This window comes from Vulpes lagopus, chromosome 8, assembly GCF_018345385.1.
Source record: "Vulpes lagopus strain Blue_001 chromosome 8, ASM1834538v1, whole genome shotgun sequence".
Taxonomy (NCBI): Eukaryota; Metazoa; Chordata; class Mammalia; order Carnivora; family Canidae; genus Vulpes; species Vulpes lagopus.
The window spans coordinates 12,123,100-12,146,652 of record NC_054831.1 but is presented as its reverse complement, the minus strand read 5'-3'; positions in this window follow the sequence as shown (position 1 = coordinate 12,146,652).

Sequence of the window (23,553 nt, the reverse complement as noted above, 5' to 3'; positions counted from 1 at the left end):
CTCCATCAAGCCAACAGCCCCAACAACCCATAATATGCCTCCTGCTTTCTACAAGCTGTAATATGATGGGGGTTTGATCAGAGTATCAAGCACCTATGCTATCTAGTTGTCAATCTTTGGTAATCCAAAGGGATGTCAAACACGTAACAACTACCAAAACAGTTTCAAGGTCAGCTAATGGTCTGTCAGTTTGCAAAAGCCATAAGGACCGTATCAGTGAGCATTTCTCTTCTCCCCATCTCAAGAAACAGCTGCTTTTCCATTTGCCTGGCGTCTTGCCAAAGAAACAGGACAGTTAACACAGAGCTGTCAATAATCCATAGGAGCTGGACTTGATAAAGTAATCAGGAGGGGATATCATTTAATCAAGGTCTTTGAAACAGGGAGAAGCAATTGGGATTGCTAATCAGGTAATTGCAGGGGGAATTTCTCAGAAATAATTTGTATTGAACTAACGGAGCACCAAGTCCAGCCTACAATCGGGAGGAAGGATTTTTCATGCTGGTGTCATCTTTACTATGATTGCTAATCTTTGTGCAGTGTGCAAATGAGAAGGGAATCCATTCTTCCATGGCACTTGATTCCTTAAATGTCACATTTCTGGCTTGTGCAAGTCACAGATATTGACTACACTGCCTCTGGAGAAAACAGACTTTGCTGAAGCTTTGAAAGAAAATATGGACACAGTAGATCACATTCAAAGTCACTTCCATATTGACCTCATTATATCCAAATATGTGATTATGAATTACATGAGCTTCTATTCCGACAGGGAATTTAACATCCTGTGGAATTTCTCAAAAATTCTGAGGAAGAGCCTTAAGTGGAACGCTCTTGAGTCATTTGATCCACAAAAGAACTCCAACAGGGTTCAAGGCAATGTAAAAATTAAAAATAATCTAACAGGAAATACTTCTGAATTATGACCCATAAACTGACACATGATTTGTCAAAACTGCATGTAATTGTTTACAACCCTTTCACTATTACAAAGATAAATCAAGGTGCCTGGGTGGCGCAGCGGTTTGGCGCCTGCCCTTTGCCCAGGGCGCGATCCTGGAGACCCAGGATCGAATCCCACGGGATGCCGGTGCATGGAGCCTGCTTCTCCCTCTGCCTGTGTCTCTGCCTCTCTCTCTCTCTCTCTGTGTGACTATCATAAATAAATAAAAATTTAAAAAAAACAAAAAAAAACAAAAAAACAAAAAAACGCGATCCTGGAGACCCGGGATCGAATCCCACGTCGGGCTCCCAGTGCATGGAGCCTGTGTCTCTGCCTCTCTCTCTCTCTCTCTCTCTCTCTCTCTGTGACTATCATAAATAAAAAATAAAAATTAAAAAAAAAAAAAAAACTCTATCCATTGTAAGTCCAGAGGGTTACAGTTCTGTCTGCAGAGGATGACAGGAAGGAAAGATCCTGGGTGTGCCACCTGCACTGAATCACTTTGTCCTTGTGCTCCCCCACCACCATGATAGGAAGTTGTTTCGTGAGATCTCCTTGTAGGTCTGTCACCTTTATTTTCATTTTTTTTTCTTTAAAAATAATTTATTAGGTTTGGATCACAGAATTACAGGGATAGCACAAGGGTAGAGCCTGTGACCCCTTGGCTGTTCCCCGTCTATGCATCTGGAACTACCTCTGTACACCAGGCTTGGCCCCCAGCATCCTCACACCCTAACAGCTGCAGAGTATAGGGCCTGACTGTGCATGACAAGTTTAAATACACCCCATTCTCAACGAAGGGCTCCCTACTTCTACTGCTCCATAGAACATAGCAAGATGAAAAAATAACTAAAAATCAGCTAGAATATGAAATAATACAATACATTAGCAGTCCTAATGATTAAGGAAATTTGCCTTTTCATTTATTCATTCATTTCACTGAAAAATATTGAAAATTTTCTCTGTACTAGGAAGAGTATAGAATTTTTCTTCATTCAATTTTTTTGTGGATATTTTATAATAGTTGCTTTTACTCTACCATTTCCTACTTTGACTATGTTTTGCCTTTCTTGATGTATATTGGAATTATTATAAATGTGGAACAAGAGACCATTCAATGAAAGATCGATCACCATTTGCTAGTTACGTGCTTTGAGACAACTCAATTTAAAGTTCTGGTTATCTATTTTGTCCTTGTAAAATTGAGTTGAGAACAAATACACAAACTTTCGTTGTTTATGACATAAAGTGCTTAGCCCACTGCGTAGAATGTAGTAATCACTTCATAAATGACAGCTTTTAATAGCTCTCCTATCTTTGATTTGTCTTATTTCTTCCAAAGTTGTGCTTCAGAAAACTTCAATCCTTTCTTTAAATAAAAGAGAGCATTAGTTAAGAATGTCTTTGTCCTTTGACAGATGCCAGTCCTAATTGCACAACTTGATATGACCTAGACAGGATTCTATTAATCTGTACAAATGTGACAGAGACAAAATTATTTAATATGCAAGTTTTCTTAGCTTTGAACTATCTCTGCCCTGCCATTCCATCTGTCAAGGGGAATCTCATATTTGCTCATCACACCCCTTCCTCCTACCCTCAACCTTCACTCTTTGAAGAAGAATTAAGTCTGGTTAGTTTATAAAGTCATGGAGGTTAACTAGACTTCTCATTGGTGGTCACTTTGCAATAAACACAAATATTAAAGCATTATGTAATATAATATCATACATCAATTACACTTCAATAAGAAATAATCATGTGATGCAGACTTAGGAGCACAGAAAGGACTGGAAGCTAAAAATGAAAAAGTAAGAAAAAGAAAAGTAAGTCAAAGAAATGGGAAAAGAGGAGACAGATAGTATATATGTAAGGTTATTAGTGAAAGAAACACTGAAGATGGACAGGAGGACACTGAAGAAGCCTCTGGGTTTCAGAGAACAGAACAGAGGAGAAAGGATTTTAAGAAGTTGTGTTTGGGATGGTATCTTGAATCCACTTTAAAATTCTTTGAAAAATAAGTAAAAGTTGGCACTAATTTGTAATAATATTGGTCGTTAGACATGATTCTTTCAGACAGCATGCTGCTAATCCAGCCATGTGGCATCTTGGATTTTATTTGGTTTACAGGAAAATCCTCGCTCCTTTTTTTCTTTTCTACTTAAGCTGGTTATCATCAGAAAAAGCTATTATAATGGTGCTCAAAGAAAACTAAATAGAACCACAACAATAGCTGTTAATTGGGTGGGAAGCCAAAGATTGTGGTTATCACGCAAGCTGAATGTCAGTAATATCCTGTGTTATTCTGCGATTCAGAGACACGGAGTCCTTGACGCCAAATTTTGCTGTTATACTGGAGTTCGTGTCCTATTCTTCCAGGGTCCTAATTGCCCATAGACTTAAAAAAGGGGGGGGGGGGGTTAAGTTCCTCTTCAAAAACTCATCTATTCATTAATAACTCTGGAGACAGCTACCCGCTCGTTAACGTCTAAATAGGTATTAACAATTTTGTGATGACGGTCGGGAAATTTTAGGTAATACATGGAATTAGAAGATAACTTCTTTTTTTAAAAAAAATCTCCAAATATATCAGAAATAAAAAGTTTTAAGTGACCGTTGCTTTTTTTCAGACAGATTATTGGTCTAAAGCAAGGCGATTTACCTCTAAATTTTTCTTTCTTTCTTTCTTTCTTTCTTTCTTTCTTTCTTTCTTTCTTTCTTTCTTTCTTTCTGTCTTTTCTTTCTTTCTTTCTTTCTTTCTTTCTTTCTTTCTTTCCTTCTTTCTTTTCTTTCTTTTTTTTTCAGTTTTCATTTATCAGTCATGATATGTACAAGAAAAACATTTATAGAAACACACACACACAAAAACAATAAAAATAAAAACTCCTTTAAACTACTACATTAAACTAAGGTGAAAAAAACTATGCAGAATAAGAAACATTGTCAATAAAAATTAAAACATATCAATACTTACACAACAAAGTGAATTGTTAGCATAATAAAAGCTAACATATAGTCACATGGAAAAACAAAGGCATCAACTAAAAAAAAAAAATAGTGTTTTGTCTCAAAATCTCCTCCTTGTTCGGGCCTTGGGAAATCACCAGGCCCTAAAGCACCTGGTTTATTATTTTCTCCCCTACTTCCTCCCTCATGCTTCCATCCTTTTCACACTGGGGTACCAGTGTAAGAGTCTCCTGGAGGTGGCTAACCGTGCAGCAGCTCCTAAGGCAGCAGTGGCTGTACTCCGAGGAATGTAGAGCTTCTGGGAAATTTGGTGCTCAGGAGACAAAATCAAAGAGAGCTGGTCCATGGCTCCATGATTCTTATCTTTGAATACTGTAATAGCATGGCTACTAGAGAAATCATTCTTTAGGCTCTCTGGAGAGCTCTCCACTGAACCAGAGTGTTTCTTTCTTTGTTTCTTTCTTTTCTTTTCTTTCTTTCTTTCTTTCTTTCTTTCTTTCTTTCTTTCTTCTTCTTTTTTATTAAGAACACTCCTATTATGTTTCAGAAAGCCCTGTGGGACATTAAAGTCTAGATAATAGTGCATATTACTCTTGCCCACTTACTTGTATATGCTGAGATTATCAAAAGGATAGTAAATTTCATCTAAAAATAAATATTAAAATAGACAAAGTATTGAGGAGGGGGATAAAAGAAGTATAATTAGAGGGTTAGGGTTAGGTTTAGGGTTAGGGGTTAGGGTTAGGGTTAGGATTAGGAGTTAGGGTTAGGGTTAGGGTTATCTAACAATAAATATGAAAATAGACAAAGTATTCAGGAGGGGGAAAAAGAAGTATAATGAGAGGGATTTTACTAGCTATTTATGGTTAACGCAATCAGGTGTCAACACATATTATGAATCCACAGTAATTTCAAAGGTATAATAATAGCACAGAAATAGGCAAAACAGAAAGAACAAAGGCAAACTCTATTGTACAAGAATGATGACATTTGAAAACAGTGGGAGAAAAATGGTTAGATGGTCCTGAAATAACTAAGTAAATACTGGCCAATAAATAAATAAATAAATAAATAAATAAACTTAATGTCTTTCTCATGCTTTTAACTACAAATAACTTTTGGAAAACAAAATAAAATATACATTCATAAAATTATAAAAGAAAATAGTTTTCTTTCATAATTCAAACTATAAAGGGCAAAAAAAAAAACAAACTATAAAGGGCAATATTGATATATTTCACTACCTAAAAATGTTGTTTCCTTATTTTTTTTTTAGTTTCCTTTTTTTGAAAGGCATTTTAAATTAATGAAAAAATTAATGCCTTATTAAGTACGTTGTAATGGCACAAATTGCTATTCATGTGGGGAAGATGAACTCATCCTTACCTCACTCCTTATCACAAATAAAAATATGCCCAAATGGATCAAACTTGTAACTGAAAAAAAAAAGCCATGAACTAAAGAAAATACAATTTTACACTTCTATAATCTTAAAGTGAGACAAAATTTGTATGGATAGTACCAATGGAGATGCCATAAAAGATATTTTTTTTATAAAGAACATTTTCTATTGTAAAATTATATGAGATATTGAAAGATAAGTGATAAACTGGGGGAAGAATTTCTAATCTGTGTATAAATAATCACTAACATTAATATAGAAGCACTCTTATAAATGAGAAAGAAAAGGTAAACACCCTCCTCAGTGGGGAGTCTGCTTCTCCCTCTGCCGCTCCCCTGCTTGTACTCTCTCTCTCTCTCTCTCTCAAATTAATCATAAAATCTTTAAAAAACATCCTCCTTACCAGATATGGTATATATAAATGATTCCATTATATATTGGTAGCGGCAATAAAATTTAGTACAATTTTTCTATCAGGCAGTTTAGCAACCCATATCAATACTTAAGTGTTTGTATTTTTTGACTCTGCAGTTCCACTTTTAGGAATTTATTACAAAGAGATAATGAGATAAATATATGCATTTATATACAAATATATTTAAAGCATGTATAACATCAAGATGTTCATAATAGCAGCTATAATGGGCATTCATAATAGACTGACCAAATATATAATGGTATATCATCAAAATACCATTTAGCTAATAAGAATTATAAGAATTATTTAGGAAATCCATATTCATTGATGTGAAAAATTCTATATAATATTTTAAATGAATAACGTACGTTGTTGAACATTATATATAGTATGGTTCCATTCTATTATAATTTTAATAATAGTATGTGGTATCAATAGAATATGCAGATGAATTCATATGCAAATCAGCACAATTAAACATGAGAATTTGTAACTAAATATTAACTGTGCTTATTCATGAGAACACAGATAATTTTCATTTTCTTCCTTATGTTTTTGTATTCTCAAATCATTTTAATGAGCATGTACTACCACTCCGTAACTAGAGAACAATACCCATTGTTTTATGTAAAACGAGTAGTCATGCATTGGGCAATATTTACAGTTCATTAGCTTATATCTTAGACACTGGTTTGTTTGGGACCTGGTTTTTCTTAGCCAAGTCACTTGAATTGATAATATATTATTTAATTATGTTAGTTTCACTTCAATTATGTAAAGGTGTTACACTTCCTTATTTCTCTTTTCATGTAATAACATTTGTGACTTTACAAAAAATAAAGAGGAGTTAATTTCCAAAGTTGCCAACACACTTCTAAAAATGATGCCTCTACTTTTCCCTTTTATACTAAACACCCATATTGGATTTCCTTCATTCTTCTCTTCTCTCCTTCTCAGAAAAAAAGGATCACCACCAATTTCTCTCCTACTACACAGGCAACATTATTCCAAACATTAGCAGTCTCACTTTTATCTGGGGTTGGATTCATCAATTTTGTACACTTAATTATTTTTTAAATTTTTTTTTTTAAGTACAAGTCTAGGTTCTACAGAACATATAGCCTTTGCCCTATATCAAACAAGTTGCTCTGAACTAGACTATGTAGTTCAGTGCCACTGTGCTTCAGATAAAAACCTCAAGGCCTGGAAAGGCGCAGTGAACTTCTATGGCTCACCCAGCTTGTTAACGACAGTTAACAGAGCCAGAACTTGACCCTGACATGGCTCCACTCTCATACAGCTGACCTGCCACACTTAGCACAGATAATGAAATCCTTCCAGGAAAGCCATCTTAAAAAGTCCCTTTGCTTTATAGATAGAAAAGTTAAAACCCAAAGAAATAACTAGTTGGTAGCTTAGAGTCAATCTGACAGTACCACGATTTCACCTTCTTTTTCCACCAAACACACAGAGAAGTTGTGTATAAATTAGAGAAGAAGTTCAGTGTGGTGCAATGGAGCCCAGGTATGTCCTGTGGAACACTGAATCCAGGTAACAAATTTCTTTGGAAAATTCTGAAAATTGTGTTCTGCCCTTTGAGAGACTCACAGAGCTCATCGGTGCATTAAATGAAGGCCCTGTAAAGTTCTGCTGCACGTGAACATATTATACATTGTATAATCCAGAGTTTTCCAAATGTATATGTCCATGAGACCCTTTGTTGAATTGTACAAATAGTGTTTCATTGGACATCTAGTGATATTTCTAGTTGAGAGTGGAGAGACCTGCCAGTCTCATGTCTGCCAATCTCTGCATAAGTTCCCCTGGGAAAATAATTTAATTTTCTTCATGCATGACTAGAAGGGATGGAGGGAAACAAACACATTCTAAAGTTTCTCTCATTATTGTGTCATGTAGTCTCATCTGTTGTACATATTCTAGACATCGAGCATGCATATCTCCAAGATAAGCTTACTGTTCAAGATCCATAACAATATGTACTTAAATGTGTTTATGAAACATTTTTCATTTCAACATCTCCACCTCTCCCCGCTCTCTCTTTCAATCCCTCTCTCTCTCCCTCCCCTTCCTACATCTCTCTTTCCTCTCCTGTTCTCTACCTTTCAGAAACATGTGATCTCCCATTTGTAAGGAAGCACATGAACGGTGTTCTCTAAATCAAAATCTGAAAGATACGTATAGGAGCTGGCTGGAAGTGATATATGGACAAAACATAGTAGGTACTCAGTAACTACCCGAGGGATAAGTTTTAAGTGATCCTGTACACATTTTCCCTGCTGTGCTTTCTGAACTATCATTTCCAACATAGTTGTTTTTTGCTCAAGACCTTATAGTGTTAACTAAGGCGTACTGGCCACAACCCTAAATCTTCAATTCAGTGTGTGTCTCTTGCCCAGGCTTCTCATAGTGGAGTTCGGGGGACTGAAGAGAAAGGATTTGGGGTTTCAAGTCAAACATTGAGGGTGACTCCCTGCTCAACCGGGAGCATGTAACCAGGAACACTGTTTCTGTAGTAGTTGGAATCATGTTTTCTGCCTTTTATGTCCCTTGTGGTGCCAGGTACGTCACAAAAGTTTAGTGACCTTATTTTTTAAGGTGATGCTAACTCCTTGTTATGGACTGAATTTTTTGTCTCCTGAACCACCCGACGCTGAAAAATTCATATGTTCCCTTCCCCCCCAACTCCCAATGTAATGGTATTTGGGAGTGGGCTTTTCTGAAGGAATCAGATTTAGATAAGGACACGAGGCTAGGGCCCTCGTGAAGGCATTAGTGTCCTTATAAGAAGAGGAAGAAACCAGAGCTCTTTCTCTCTTTCCACCTTGACAGAACACAGGGAGAAATTAGCCAGCCATCTGCAAACCAGGAAGAGGATCTGACCAGACAGCATCTGACTACACTGACATCCTGATTTTGACTTCTAGCCTCCAGAACTGTGAGCAAATAAATTTCTTTGGTTTAACCCGCCAGTCTATGTTATTTTGTTATAGCAGTCCTAGCTTAGCATGACACTCTTTTTATTTTATTATAAGAATCACTTGCAAAATCCTGGAAATTCTGGCTTTTACTGATTTCTCTGGCTCATTGCCTCTCTATTCTGCATCTCATCCTCTCTATTCCACACCCCATCCTCTGTTGACTACACTGGACTACTACTATCCTAAAGCATTTCTTCCCAATCTTTAATGCCCTAGGAACTGCCTAAGGGTCTTCTGAAAATGTGATTCTGCTCCAGTAGGTCTCAACTGGGGCCCAAGAGTCAGTATTTCTAACAAGCTGGTGATAGTAAAGCTGATGCACTTTGAGTAGGAAGGTGGAATATGCATCACACTCTCTCTGGTCCTAGGCTCTTACATATGCTGTATTTTTGTGTGTTCTCCTATTTTTCACCATCTGCTTTACCCACATAACTCCTAGATTTCTGACTAGTAATCACTTGCTTCAGAACACCCCTCGAATATTCCCTGAGTTTTAGAAAAGGAAGGCTTTCTAGTACACATCAGTCTCAAAATGTATAATGGCCCAAACAAAGAGAAGCTTAATTTTCACTTAGGTAATAATTTCAGCTCCTATATGAAATATCTCTGGTTAGCGTCCTCATGTGGTGATTCAGGGACAGAGACTTCTTCCATTCTGTGGCTTCCACAATCCCCATAGTCATCCGAACTGAGACAGTGGAGGACAAAGGGAATTGAAGAAGATGCAGGACAATTCTGTTCACATTCTATCGACCAAAATGCATACCTGTGGCCATATCTAACTGCAAAAGAGTTTGGGAAATGTGGATTAGTTGTGTCTGGGAAATGAATAGAGATCTTGGGAGTAGGGTAGGTTTCTGGTTTTCTCTGATAAGAGTTGGTTTCCCATCCAGGGAGTTCTTATGGTAAGGTATCCCGTATACCCTAACTGTACTTGTCATAAGACCCAGGGAGTGATAGATGGTTAATAAATCTGATATGATAAACTAGTTATTGAATGAATGCTGGGAGGTGCTATGATTTGGATCAATATGACATTTGAAATATCACTAGAATTCAGAAACCTAGTTTTTCATTTCTAGTATGTGGTAATGTAGACTGTTTTATCTCTGAGTTTCAGTGCCTTTAAATGTAAAGAGTGACAACAGTAACTACTTTTCCTATTTCCTAGAAGTATATGAAGATCAAATGAAATACATATGCCATAGCTTTTATAACTATAAAGCAATTGTAAAGAAATTGTTATGTTATCTTACTATTTCTAATAATGGGCATAATATGTTCTAGTACCATTTAGTAGAAGAATTTCTTTGACCCTATGAGCTAATCTTTGAGAACTAAATTATGAAAGGATATTTTACGTATACCACTTTAGCAATTGATAGGCAAAGCTTACACTAAACTGCTTATGTTATATTTAGTATTTGTGGAACCTCACAGGGTTGGTTAAGAGGATGACATGAGCTAAGTCATGTGAAGTCCTTAAAACAGCACCTGCAATAGTAAGTGCTCAGTCAATGTTATTGTCATTAGGAGAACTAGCATCAGCTGAAAATTCTGAAGTGCAAAGCTAAGCAGTTTATATATTATCTTAGTTGTCGGAGCAACTTTACAACGTAGGTATAGTTATCCCATGTTATAGATTAGGATAACTGAGATTCGAATGAGTAAAATAACTTATAGATCCTAAACTCCAAATAAATATATTTCTTTACTATTACATTACTCATAAATATTTTTCACAAACCAACAACCCATTTATCCAACCCACTCATAACCACCTGAATTCCATTATGATATATTTTGTCCTATACTCTAGTCTCTTCATAGCTCAGATGGTGATGAAAGCAGTTCAATGGATGATCACCATAATATTAAATATTAAATATTAAATATATATATACAATAGATATTATAAATATATATATATACACCCAACACAAATAACAGTACATGATAAACAACCTTCTAGCAATATGAGTAACATGCAGTAGGAGTACAGGGAAAGAAACAATTACTTCTGATTGATAATAAGGGAGTGTTTGCTCATAACCCCTGGGGCATCTGCTTATGCCCGGTCATATAAATATATTTTAATAAGTGGAAAATCCAGGAAAGGCATTTCAGGTTGGGAACACCATGAGTAAAGGCAAACAAATGCCTCCTTCAACTAAATATAAGGAATGGAAACATAAAGATAGAGAATTAGAAAGGAGGAAAAACTAGAATGTTAGGCTGGAAAAGTTGTCTAGGAAGAAATTGTTTAAAACAATAGAAATAGTCTCCTAGATGGCAACTTTAAATCTCTTGATAAGCCTAAAGATAAGGAGCCTATCAAATACTATACTGCCCTTATACTGGCCTGCATATCCTTCTCATACAATCACACATTTATATCCAATTTAAACATTATCTCCAGCACATTACTAAAATGTCAATGTAGACACTTCACCTGGGGAAAATAAAATCACCAATATAGAACACCAGAGAAGGATCTCAGGAGCGCTTACATATCAAGGAAGGATATTGGAGGTACAACAACATGCATGACATACACTTGGCTCCTTGGGAAGAGGAATGCTCCCTGGATCATTAGGCTTCAGACTGAATGCAAAAGAGGGAAGTTGAAGGCTGTCAGTCCCTCAAGAGTGTTCCCTAGAGAGACAGGGACATGGAAAGGATAAGAAAGACATGCACACAGCTGTGAGACACTGAGTGTGTGTCATGGGGAGCAAGATCCAGTGGAGCTGTACTGAATAGCTACCAGATGTGCTCCTTTGTCAATGACCTCATATGAAAGAGCTCTACAGTGGATATGACAAGGCAACCTTTTTAGTGCTGAGAGGTTCATAGGAGTTGAACCAAAAGAACCATCATCTTGAAAGAGATAATCTTTTCTTCTGGGGGGCAGTTATTCTCAAGAGAAGTGTAGGAACCATGTCATTAGCTTTGGAGATGTGAGCAGAAAGTGGAATATGGATTGAACCTTTTTTGTCACGAGCTTGGAGTCCCGGGGGCACCAGGGAAAAGAGAAATGTGGGCATAGATCTGGAGTACAAGTAATACATTATCCTACAGATCCAAAGACCATAGATTCCTGACATGCTCCCTTGTGAGAAATTAGAGAGCATGCAGTCTTTATGCCTTTCACACTTAGAGTAGTAAAAATTGCCGCCTACAAAGACTTGCAGAGATGGAATTCTCGTAACTCCGGTTGAAGAGCTGATTGAAAGCCAGGCCCTAATTTTTCCCCCTCACTAATATTGTTTAGAAATAGAGGCCTCTCACTATTAAAGATATTATAGTCTCCTCCTCCAAAAAAAAAAAATCCACGGAATGAAGTGCCAAATTATTATATCTTGGAAAAACTGCCATTTGCAACATATGGTAAACAATTGCAAACTCAAAAACTGATGTTAACTCTATCAGCTGCAGTGCATACATTTGTTAGGATCAACATTGGTATATATTTATTTTAATCTTTCAGCACCACTGTATAAATATAGCCTGTCAATGTTACGACACACTTTATGCTGAATACCAACTAAAGCCCGACCTTTAGTTTGCTGACTGCATGAACCATGAATGCACCATAGCATTCCAAAGGACATAAGGATGTTAAATCTCCCCTACATTTTAAAGTTTAGATGGATTTAACTTCCCCTTCAACTTGTATTCATTCCAGCCATGCAGATTCTGTACAACCCAATGGAATGTGTGAGGAAAGGGGTCAAAGAGAGTGCATTGTAGTGAAAAAAGTACTGAATAAGCTGCAAGTTTCTCGATCTGGATTTTACCTTTCTCATTACCATTTGGGTTAACTCAGGCAATCACAACTTTGGGGAATTATTTCCTTTATTTGGAAAGTGAGAAAGGGAACACTCCACTAGTGGGTCAAAATTCAAATTTTAATGCCTTAAATTCTCAAGAAAACACAAGTGTAAGGGGTCCAAGGGAAAGGCCTAGAGAGGCTGAATTCTAATCGTTGTAGCAGAAGTGGGTCAGAATAGACATAAGGCATCAAACATGTGTTCCACTAGTTTCCAAAATACCCAGGATTAGATCATACTAATGATTTTCTCCTTCTCTAAAATCCTATGGCCATAAGATGATGCATTTCTAAGTCACTGACTCGTTAATTCACCCGGTAACACAAGAATAGATCTTTATTGCAGAGAAGATTGTGTCATTCATTTTTTGTATGTTTATTTTTAAATCTATATGTTCAATGCCTAAAATAATATCCAAAATTTGGAAGTGGCTCTTTGTAAAGGAAATTCTAAATGGGATCTTCTTTTTTTTAAATCTTCTTTAACTTTGAGAAGAAATCAAAGCTCAGTCCCCGCTGCCTAGCTTGCAGATGCCATTCTGATTGCCCCTTTTAAGATGGTTTACTTACAAACCAAAAATTCTAATTTTTTTTAGCACCCTGGATGATGTTTGATCTTTACTTGAAACCTGTACAAGAGATCCACTGAGTGGAAGATTATTCTATGCAGTCTGAATATTACCAGGTTGCAGACGAGCCTAGCATTCTCTTTTCTGTTGATTCTACTTACCTTTGTCCTGGGGCCTGCAGCCCTCACAATAGCATCCTTTCCCCATTTGCCCATGAACACAATATCTATTGATTCATTTCTTTGATATCTGTTAGTTGAGCACATACTGTATGCCAGACATTGAGCTTCATCCTGGGATATAATGGCTCACAGAATACATGGTTTTTGCCCTCCAAGAAAACCTGGGCAAAACCAGGAAATAGGCACTGACACCAACATATAAATACCAGAAAAGTGAAACCACAGATGCTATGGGCACTCAGAGGAGAGTCATCTAACCTTCTTTTAATGAATCTGAGTAGGTTTTCAAAGGAAATGATCCCTAAAATGAAAACCAAGAGAAAAATGAAATTGAATTCACTGGAATGGAAGAAATCTTTCCGGGCAGCACAATCTAGGGCCTGAGACTGTGGTAATATGCTATATTCAGAAATACAAGTATAATTTTGAGAGAAGTGTAGTGTTTGGGATATGGGGGTAAAAAAGGATGAGACAGGCAAAGCCTAACTCATATAGAGCCATTTAGATGTGGCAAGATAGAATCAGGTATACAGTGGAAAGATTCTACTTAGGATTCCAGGAGACTACTCATCACATATTCAATATCAGTTGTACATGTCCACAATAATGTCGAGTAACAGATTATCCTAACTCTCAGTGGCTTAAAACAATTAATATGTATTTGGCTCATGAATCTTCAGGTGGATGAAGGCTGGATATTCTTTTCATCTCAGTTGGACCCAGTGACATATCTAGGAGTCAGCTGGTCATTAATTAGCTGTTCTATGGTGGCTTTGGCTGGGGAGACTACATCATGTGTCTCAACTCTGTCTGGGCATGTTCTTACAGGAAGGTAGAGGAATAAGAGGAGAAGCAGAAATGTGTAAGAGCTTTTTTAAGTCTCTACAAGAATCATATCCACTAACATTCTTTTGTTCAAGGAAAAACAAGTGGCCAACTCAGAATGAAGACAGTGGGGAAACAGACCCTACCTATTTCACAAGAGACACTACAACTCACATGACAAAGAGAATGGATAGAGGGATGACTTAAGAATGATGACCACAAATGCCATCAACCAATCAGGCATACAATCCCTGCTGGGCTCTAGAATCTGTGTAAAATGACAACTAATCTAAAAGATGACAATGACTTCATTGGATGAGATCACTCATGGTTTACTCATCCACACACCGCCACCAGCACATGCATGTCTTATGAAGCTACATGTTTTGCCTTCAGCATTTCTGAGACAGTGGCCTACTTTTTCCTGAAAGTGTCAAGTAATGGTTGTACTTTGGGGTAAATCGGAGAAGGAGAAAAGGAAAGAGAAATGGACTGGAAATACATTCATACAAATAGTTGCTTTATAGCAAGCTTTAGAAAATCACTTCCACTTCCACTAACTTCATGCAGTTAAACCTAAATAAAAGTGTATTCGTTGAGAGTAAATAATGTGCCAAACACTGTACTAAGTACTTTTACCAAGATTTTTTCAGCTCTCTTTGTCTCTTTCTCTCTCTCCATCTCTCTGTCTGTCTGTGTGCCTCTCTCACACACAGAGAACAACACAAATTAGATAAGGGCTGTTGTCATATTATCCTTCTAATTTTACTATCAATAAAATTGAGAGTGACATTATGTAACACATAACACCTGAATTTGAAACCTAGCAGTTTGATTCCAAAGCCTGTTTAAATAACATATGCCAAATTGTCTTATCCCAAAATGTTCTAAATCATGCCCTTAGAAAAGAGTATGTTTGAAAAGACATTTCCAAAGTCTATCTATTATACACTTTTCTTAAAAGTAAATGCCAAGACCCACGAACACTTTCTATAAATGAATAATGCAGTGAAAGCCTCAGAAATGTATAGATTGGTGTCGTAGAAAGTCTGCTTTCCTAACAAGTTTATCTTTGATCCGTGATTCATTTACATAGAGTTTGTCTGTGTGTCAATCCTCATGATTTGTGGCACTGCATATTTTAGAACCTGACATATGCATTCTTTTCACAAGCCACATTTAACAGCAGCCTCCATTGTTTATGATAATGAAGAAAGCAAGTTGGTAATATAGAAAGCCCAATGTCTTTGCAGACCCCAGTAAAACATTTAGGAAAGCCTAAAAATTACTCTACCCTCGTGTGTTCAGTAGACTGCCACGCTGACTGTTCCCATACCTGTACATAAAATATTCATTCATTCGAGAGCATATCTATTGAACATCCACTCTCTCATGCACTGGGCTGAGTTTAAGAGATACAATGGGGAACAAGTCACAAATTTACAGTCAGGTAGGGGAGACAGACCAAAAAAATAAGCAAATAACTAAGAATAATTATTATTTAAAACAAGGCTTATAGAGATCAACCTAGACTGTATACTTAGATCTGTAATGTATATAACAATCTTATATTAGAATGATCAGGGAAGTGCTTTCTAAAGTGGGAGCAATGGAGCTCACTCTAACAAGCTAAGAGGAATGGGAAGGCATATGTGCAAAGGATTACCAGTAATCAAAATGTTCAGGGAATGTAGAATCTGGGTTATTCCAATGTTCCAAAGATTAAGAGTTGACCAGGAAGCCACTTTTATATTTGCCTCTTTTGTGGAAATATAATAGCCCTCTTTCTTCCCTTGGTTACATATGCTCAATCATAATTAATTATTTTCTGGTTTATCAGGACCCTATAATTCCTAGCATCATTCCCATCCTCAGTCTGGGCTTCCTGCTATCTCCCGGTTTGAAGGAATCTCCAAAATGACCGGTCCTGCCTCCTCCCACCTGATGCTGGATATTGGCATAGATTAAAGGCAAAATAGAGATGAACAGAATCTCATCCTGGGCCATGGCATAGAAATTGCCAGGGTGGCCAAAACCAATTTTTAATATAGGCTTTTAAAAAATATCCCCTTTTCTTTTAAAATTTGAGTTTGTTTCTAAAAGTGAATTGAAAATCATAGTTACTTTAGTTTGGGTTAATTTGATAAATAGGATAAAATGACATTAACCTATATACTGATCAAATCTTTAACTGATAATTTATTAGTAACTAAAGCAGGGGAGTGGTTTGCACATTTTGCACATTTAGCCCAAACATTTACAAAAATCCATTATAACTTTTACCAAATTTTCCCATTCACTACAGTATGAATATAATCATATATAGTAATAGAGAGTACCAATTGAGTGAAAGGATAAGGACAAGTAGTAGGGAACATTTCATCCAATTTCCTTTTCTCATCACTTTTTCTGGGACACGTGGGTGGCTCAGCGATGGAGCGTCAGCCTCAGGGTGCAATCCTGGAGTCCCGGGATCCAGTCCCACATCGGGCTTTCTGCAGGGAGCCTGCTTCTCCCTCTGCCTGTGTCTCTGCCTCTCTCTCCGTGTCTCTCATAAAGAAATACATAAAATCTTTAAAATTTTTTAAATTAACCTGTAGCCTATTTTTAAAAATTTCACCAATTTTTCTTAGTTTCAGAGTAGTCTAACCTGTACCAGTATGTCTTCTATTTAATCTGCATAATCTTAAAAATGGGGTTTAATGGATAATGATGCCATACAAGAAGAGACATGCAAGCAAAGAAAGGAGAAGTGCAGCATGCAGAATTTTATCAATAAGCTACATGTAGGCTTGCTGAGAAAGTATACATGTTGTCTTGGATTGCTTCTATTTATGTCTCCATATCGTCTCCTAACTGTCATCCCACCTTGCCCTGGCTTTCTAACTGCACAGAATGCCTTCTGGTTGGGTTCTACCACTTAGAGGAGTTAATAGGAGACAAGAGAGAAGAAATGTGAGGGTAGGATTTTTCCTTCTAGGGTCTTCTTAGTTGTATCGCTCTACCAGAGGCTGTGACTACTCTCACAGAAGCCCTCTGTCGTTCATCCCTCCCTCTGGGTCTTAGGCAAGCAAAGCTCTGAGGTAACTCACTCCAGAACACTGAACTAAGTTCCTTCATATTTGGCCCATATCTTTCTAAATAGTCCCTTCATAAAACCCTGCAAAAATGATTAGGGTAAATCTTTTATGTTTCAGTTCCCTTTCCAGGACATACCCTTATTTGAGTCTCAAAATAACTCCTGAAGATTGGTCAAATAGTCATTGCTAGCTCCATTTTATAAGTCAGAAAAGTGAGTCTTAGAGGGATTAAGTCATCAGGCTACTGTCAACATACACACCCAGTACCCCTGGAGCTCATTTCTTCCCCCAAGGCTCTCTGCTTAAACCATGCTATCAAGGCAAACAGCAAACAATTAAACAACATTTGACCATGACTACAAAACACCAACCATAAGTTCTGTTCATGCTGAATCTAAAAACCAGTGTTCTACAAACTATGGCCCATGGACCAACGAGTCTGCTTCCTATTTTTGCCAACAGAATTTCATTGGAACACAGCCACTTTCGTGTATTTACTTATTGTCTATGGCAGTTTTTCTGGTCTTTTGAGTAGGTAAGATATAGGCCATATGAGCTGCAAAGCCTAAAATATTGACCATCTCGTCCTTTATAGAAAATCCTTGCCAACCCCTGATCAAAACAATCAGAAAGTCCAAAATGTGCTCACAGCTGCCTGCCTATGATGCTCAAATTAACAGGACATACATGTGTCTAAAGTCCCTCCTGATCATATATCAAAGAGTCAGTCATTTAAGGCCTTATTTTTATAAAGAGAATGAATGTGAATCTATAAATGGTATTTTGGGTAACTGCAAGTTAACCAGAATATTAAATTAATCATAACATGCTATCCTATGATTACTCTAGGAAACAGAAACCTACCTCACCTAGGAGATTATTCCTTTCAAAATTTCCTTTTAATTGATGTTCTGAAAATAAATTGATTCCCAAGGGAAGCTAGAAACAGGAGCTCTTTGATTTTTTTTTCCTACTGCCAGAAAACCTACGAGATGAAATATGGGATACCACCCATATTTCCAAATGGGTCCAAACACCAGCAATGCCCAAATTCGAAGTTGATAGCTTGAAAGGTAGCCAGGGAAAACTGCCCTGGATGGGATTTTTCAGACAAACCACTAATGCACACTACCTCAATTATTTCTTTCTGTACTGTTTATCAGTACAAATGTTTATCAATATTTTACATAGAAAAATACTAGTTTATTTTTGCATGTAAATAAACATTAACTTTCATTCCTTTTTTCTTTAAAAAATCACTATTATTAAAACTTTTTTTAATTAATAAAAATAAGTAACATAGAGGATTAAAAATATATTTCTTATTGTGAGACTTTTAGAAGCCAAGGATGAAAGAGAACAGCTCTTCTTCTTCATCTTCCCATTCCCACCCAGGAGAACAGTGAATCACATGGCCTGGCCTCTCCTCCAGAGGAGTGAATGTATCATTCCCAGTGGCTGGCTAGAACAATTCATGTTCTCAGCCACAGAGGTTGATTCATGGGTGGGCTTGTTACCCATGCAATGCCAAATCAGAATCTTCTGTGGAGAATTGATATTAATATTAATAGTATAAAAGTTTTTCACCTTCTGAGTTTTGACACATATGGACCTTGGTTTTTTTTGTTGTTTTTTGTTTTTTGTTTTTGGTTTTTTTTTATGTATTATAGTCACAGAGAGAGAAAGAGAGAGGCAGAGACACAGGCAGAGGGAGAAGCAGGCTCCATGCACCGGGAGCCCGACGTGGGATTCGATCCTGGGTCTCCAGGATCACGCCCTGGGCCAAAGGCAGGTGCCAAACCGCTGCGCCACCCAGGGATCCCACATATGGACCTTGTAATTCTGAAATGGCGCCTGGTCATTTTCACCATGTGACAAAACATGTCTGAGAATGGACTCAACACAAAGGCAAGCAGAGTAGAGAGAGATGGAGAGAGAGCATCCTGGTGGCCTCATCTAAGTATCTGAATTAAAGTCATAATGGAAACTAGCCAACCTGTATACTTCCCATATATGTGTGTCGCCACTTTTACCTCGCATATCATTTTCGATAAATATATAGGAATTTGTTGATTTCAACTGAAAGAGTCCCGAATAATTCAAGGTGCAGAGACAAGTATATTAAAATAGACATTCATTCACTGAACAATTGTGTACCCAGTGCCTACTATGGACAAAGCTTGAAAACTAGACCTGCCCAGTAGTGAATCAAGGGCTTAGGGAAGGACCCTAGGGGGAGGGATGCCAGCCAGGCAGAGGGAGCATGCTATTCAGAGAATATGACACATGCTGAATGGCAGTAGAATGTCAAAGAGGCTTATTCATTCAATTATTCAACACAGAGTTCTCAATACCCACCCACTCTGTGTTCTTGGCATGGAGGAGACAATGGAAGGGAAAATAAAACATCACCCCTTCCTCTGTGGAGCTTTCTAACAAGGAGCAAAGATAGCAATCAAATAATCTCACAAAAAATCAGTAGAATTACAATTGACAAGCTAGAGAAGAAAAGCACGTGGTGCTATGGAAATGTGAGGATGGGGATTTGACCCAGTGCAAGAGGTCAGAGAAGGTTATGGCTCATGACTTGGTGAAGATGTGTGGGAAGAGCATATAAGGAAGGAAAAATGAGTAGCATGAGTGAAAGAAAGCTGGCATTTCTTGAGCACCGAGCATGGGGGCCTAGAGAGTGTGAAATGAGCTTGAAGGTAAGAGGAGCATCACCTCCTGACCATTCTAGATAGGGTGACCTGGGTCAATACCATGTTACACTTGCTTTCCGTGGTATCCTTTCTCAGAAATATCCCAGATTGGATGTTAAATTCTATAGTTCTCTTTGTCAAAAACCAAATTTGGCCAACTGCAGCATGATATCTCACAGTGGATGTTAAAACAGAAAAAGAACATTCGTGCAAAAACTGGTAAAACCCTAATAAAGTCTGAAGTTTGGTTAATTGTAATGCACCAATGCTAATTTGTTAATTATGACAAATACACCATGGTAAAGTATTAGCATTAAGGGAACCTGTGTGAAGGTATAGGAATTCTCTGTACTGTCTTTGCAACTTCCTTACATAAATTTTAAAGTATTCTAAAAGTCTATTGATAAAATAACAACAACAAAAAGTAGCCTAAAGGGGAAAAAAGTTATGGAGTTTTGTCTTCATCTAAGAAGAACAGAGAGATATAAAAAAGATTTGAGCATGGCAGGGTGGAGGGAAAGAGGAGAGCTATCAGAACAGCCTAGGTCCTTCTGGCTTCAGGAAGATCAAAATAGGTTTTATTTCTCAGGAGCCCAGGAAGAGATGATAGTACTTTGGTTGGGAGCAAAAGAGACAAGGCTATTTTGTTGGTGGACTAAACATGGGATTTGGGGGGATTGCATATGGGGTGAAGGAGAGTCAAGGATGAGAGTCAGAGAGTCAAGGATGACCTTTAGGCATCTCAGGAGATCACACACAAGACCTGAGCTGTGAGTAGACCATCAGAGGGAGATGGGAGGGGTATGATTTCCTAACATGGAGCTGGGGAGTAAGTACAGAAATTAAGTCCTTGTGAGGAGTGGCAAGAACCAGAGAATACCTCAATTTAAACATCACCAGATCACCCGGTGGCTAATCAAGACAACATGTCAGGTTCCTCAGAACAACTCACAGGCTCAGACACAATGCAAGGAGCCCAAAGGAATCCAACAGAAGTTCCATTCTTCAGATGGAAATCCAAAACCACATTTGAATTTGCCACAGTAGAAACTTCCTTCAGTTTAATGATGATTTCCATTCTTTTGACCTCCTTCAAGAGCCCCTAATTACAGCCCAGCCTACCCCTCCACTTCCAACATGGGATGGGGCATACTTATCAGGGGGAGGCATAGCTTGGTGCCTGAGAGAGAGACTCTGGAGCCGCTCCAGACCTCGGGGGCCAGAACAGTGTGTGGCACGTAGCTGACAATATTGGTTGAAGAAAAGAAAGGAATGGATGAAAGAAACATCCTGAGCCACAGTCTCCTCACCTGTGAAGTCAACCCCAATAATAAATAACTGATAGGGCTATACAGGCTTCAATTAGACTAGGATATTTAGTCCAGAGCTTAGGATCATGGAAAGCCCTAGAAAGACAATAGCCACATAATGAAAGAGGCAGAGGCTACTTTAGAGTGTTTCTCTTTACAATGACCAGATATTTATTTACATTGCCCTTAGTTAGTAATCTAGTTAGATATTAGCACTTTTAAGAATATACATAAGGTATGGGGATTTTATTACTCTTTGTGCGTAAGACCTCAGGTATATTATTTACCATTCACCATCATGTCTCAGGTACCCAGATACATTATACAGTTAATAAAACCTGACATAGAGCTTTCTTATTACTGCCTTTCTGTCCCCTACAGAGTGTGTCTTTTCAGGAAATTGAAACATCACCTCCTCCTCTTCTTCCTTCTCCTCTTCCTCTTTCCCCTTTCACCTTCCTCTCCCCCTCTCCCTGGCTGGGGATATTTCCTTCTTCAATTACAGTGAAAGTAAGTGGGAAGCATTGGGTGTCTCTGTCCCCAAATGGGATTCACTTACTTCAGTTCATGTGCCCTATAACTGCCACAGCTTGCCCCAAGCACAGCGAAGGAATGAAATGCCCTTTGGGTGGGTTGTGCAAGAAGAAAAGCCTACCTGTTCCGGGAACAGCCGCATCCAGGAGAAACAGCTGCAGGAGGCTCTCAACGACCTGGCGTGGATGGAAAAGAAGACTTAGAGGCATAAATTCTTAGGGGGGTTTTAAAGCCAGTTAAGCTCTTAAATGGGGAGCCCAGTGGGTGGGTAGGTCTGTGATTTGTTGCTGCCAGGTAGGAATATGAGTTAAGCTTCTTGGAAGCTGGAACTCTGCTTAATTTACCTGTCAAATAGCCTGATAGATTTGTCCACAGAGTTTTTAAATAGAAGATAAAGCTTTTCAATCTGTGTGGCTCTACCCCACAGTGGGGAACATATCCATCACTTGCCCAGATTGAAGTGGCTAATTCAAGGCCCTTCTGTACCTCCCGTGAATACTCTATCTCCCCTGTGTAGATGCAGTTATTTGGAGTAAAATTTAAAGATTGCCCATTGCATATTCAGTTTGTTGGCCAATGGAAGCTCCAAGGAACCAAGGCAACAGCCACTTCTATTTGGCCTGCTGGCATGTCACCATCAAGGTGCTCACTTAGAGACCCAGAAGGACTCAGGGAGCAAGGGGAGATTACCTAGGAGCTTACCTAGGTGGAATGCTTAGCCTGGACCACGATTTCTTAGTTTTTCAATTTTCTTTGGCTCACTCTCCTAAGAGTTCTGTACATTCTTATCCTCTCAGTAGAAAACATACCTTTGGGGCAGGGATTAATAAATAGTAATTCTTAGAGATTCCTGGTCATCCCTCCCTTCCCCCATGAAATACAAGGTTAAAGAAACATTATTAATTTTAGGTGCAGACTTTTTATTAACTAGTTAACACTTATATAATATCTTTCCACAAAGACTGACGAATCCACTGTAAAATCATTAATAAATACTGAATGTGCCTATTTGACTCATGGTTTTATAGCAGTGTAAGTGTAATGACTAACGTGAATTTATTAAACATTTGCCTTATCCTTTATTTGCCAGCAGTACATATAATTCTATTTATCCCAGCAAAGAGAACTAAATACAAACCTATCCCTTTAATTGAATATTTTTGTGTCTTTTAAAAAATGCTTATTTTTCCAATAATGGAAACATAACTGAATTCAGTGTCTTCTGATGGAAAATATATGGAGAAAACAAGAAACTGATTTATTTTCTTTTAACATACACATGCAAAGTGAGAATTCAAAGTGCTTTTTTCTTTTCTTTAAACAATAAATAAAGAGATTAAGGTACTCCTCACAAAGTGTTTAAATTTTAAAAATCTTACTTTAATTAAATTAGAAAGATCCCCAGGTGCCTGACTGGCTCAGTTGCTTGAGCCTCTGACTCTCGGTTTCAGCTCAGGTCATGATCTCAGGGTCATGAGATCAAGCCCCACATTAGGCTTACCACTCAGTGGGCAGTATGCTTGAGTTTCTCTCCCTCTGCCTCTTCCCTCTTTCACACATGCACTTGTGCATGCTCGCTCTCTCTCTCTGAAATAAATAAATGTCTTTAAAAAATTTAAAAATAAATAAATAAAAGATATCTGTTCCAAGCTTCCAAGATAGCAATTTAATTTCAAGTTCTTGTAGATTTTGCCTCCCCCAAACACTAATATACTCCAAAAATATAAACATATATTCTTCATATAAAATAAGTATGAACAGGGATCCCTGGGTGGCGCAGCGGTTTAGCGCCT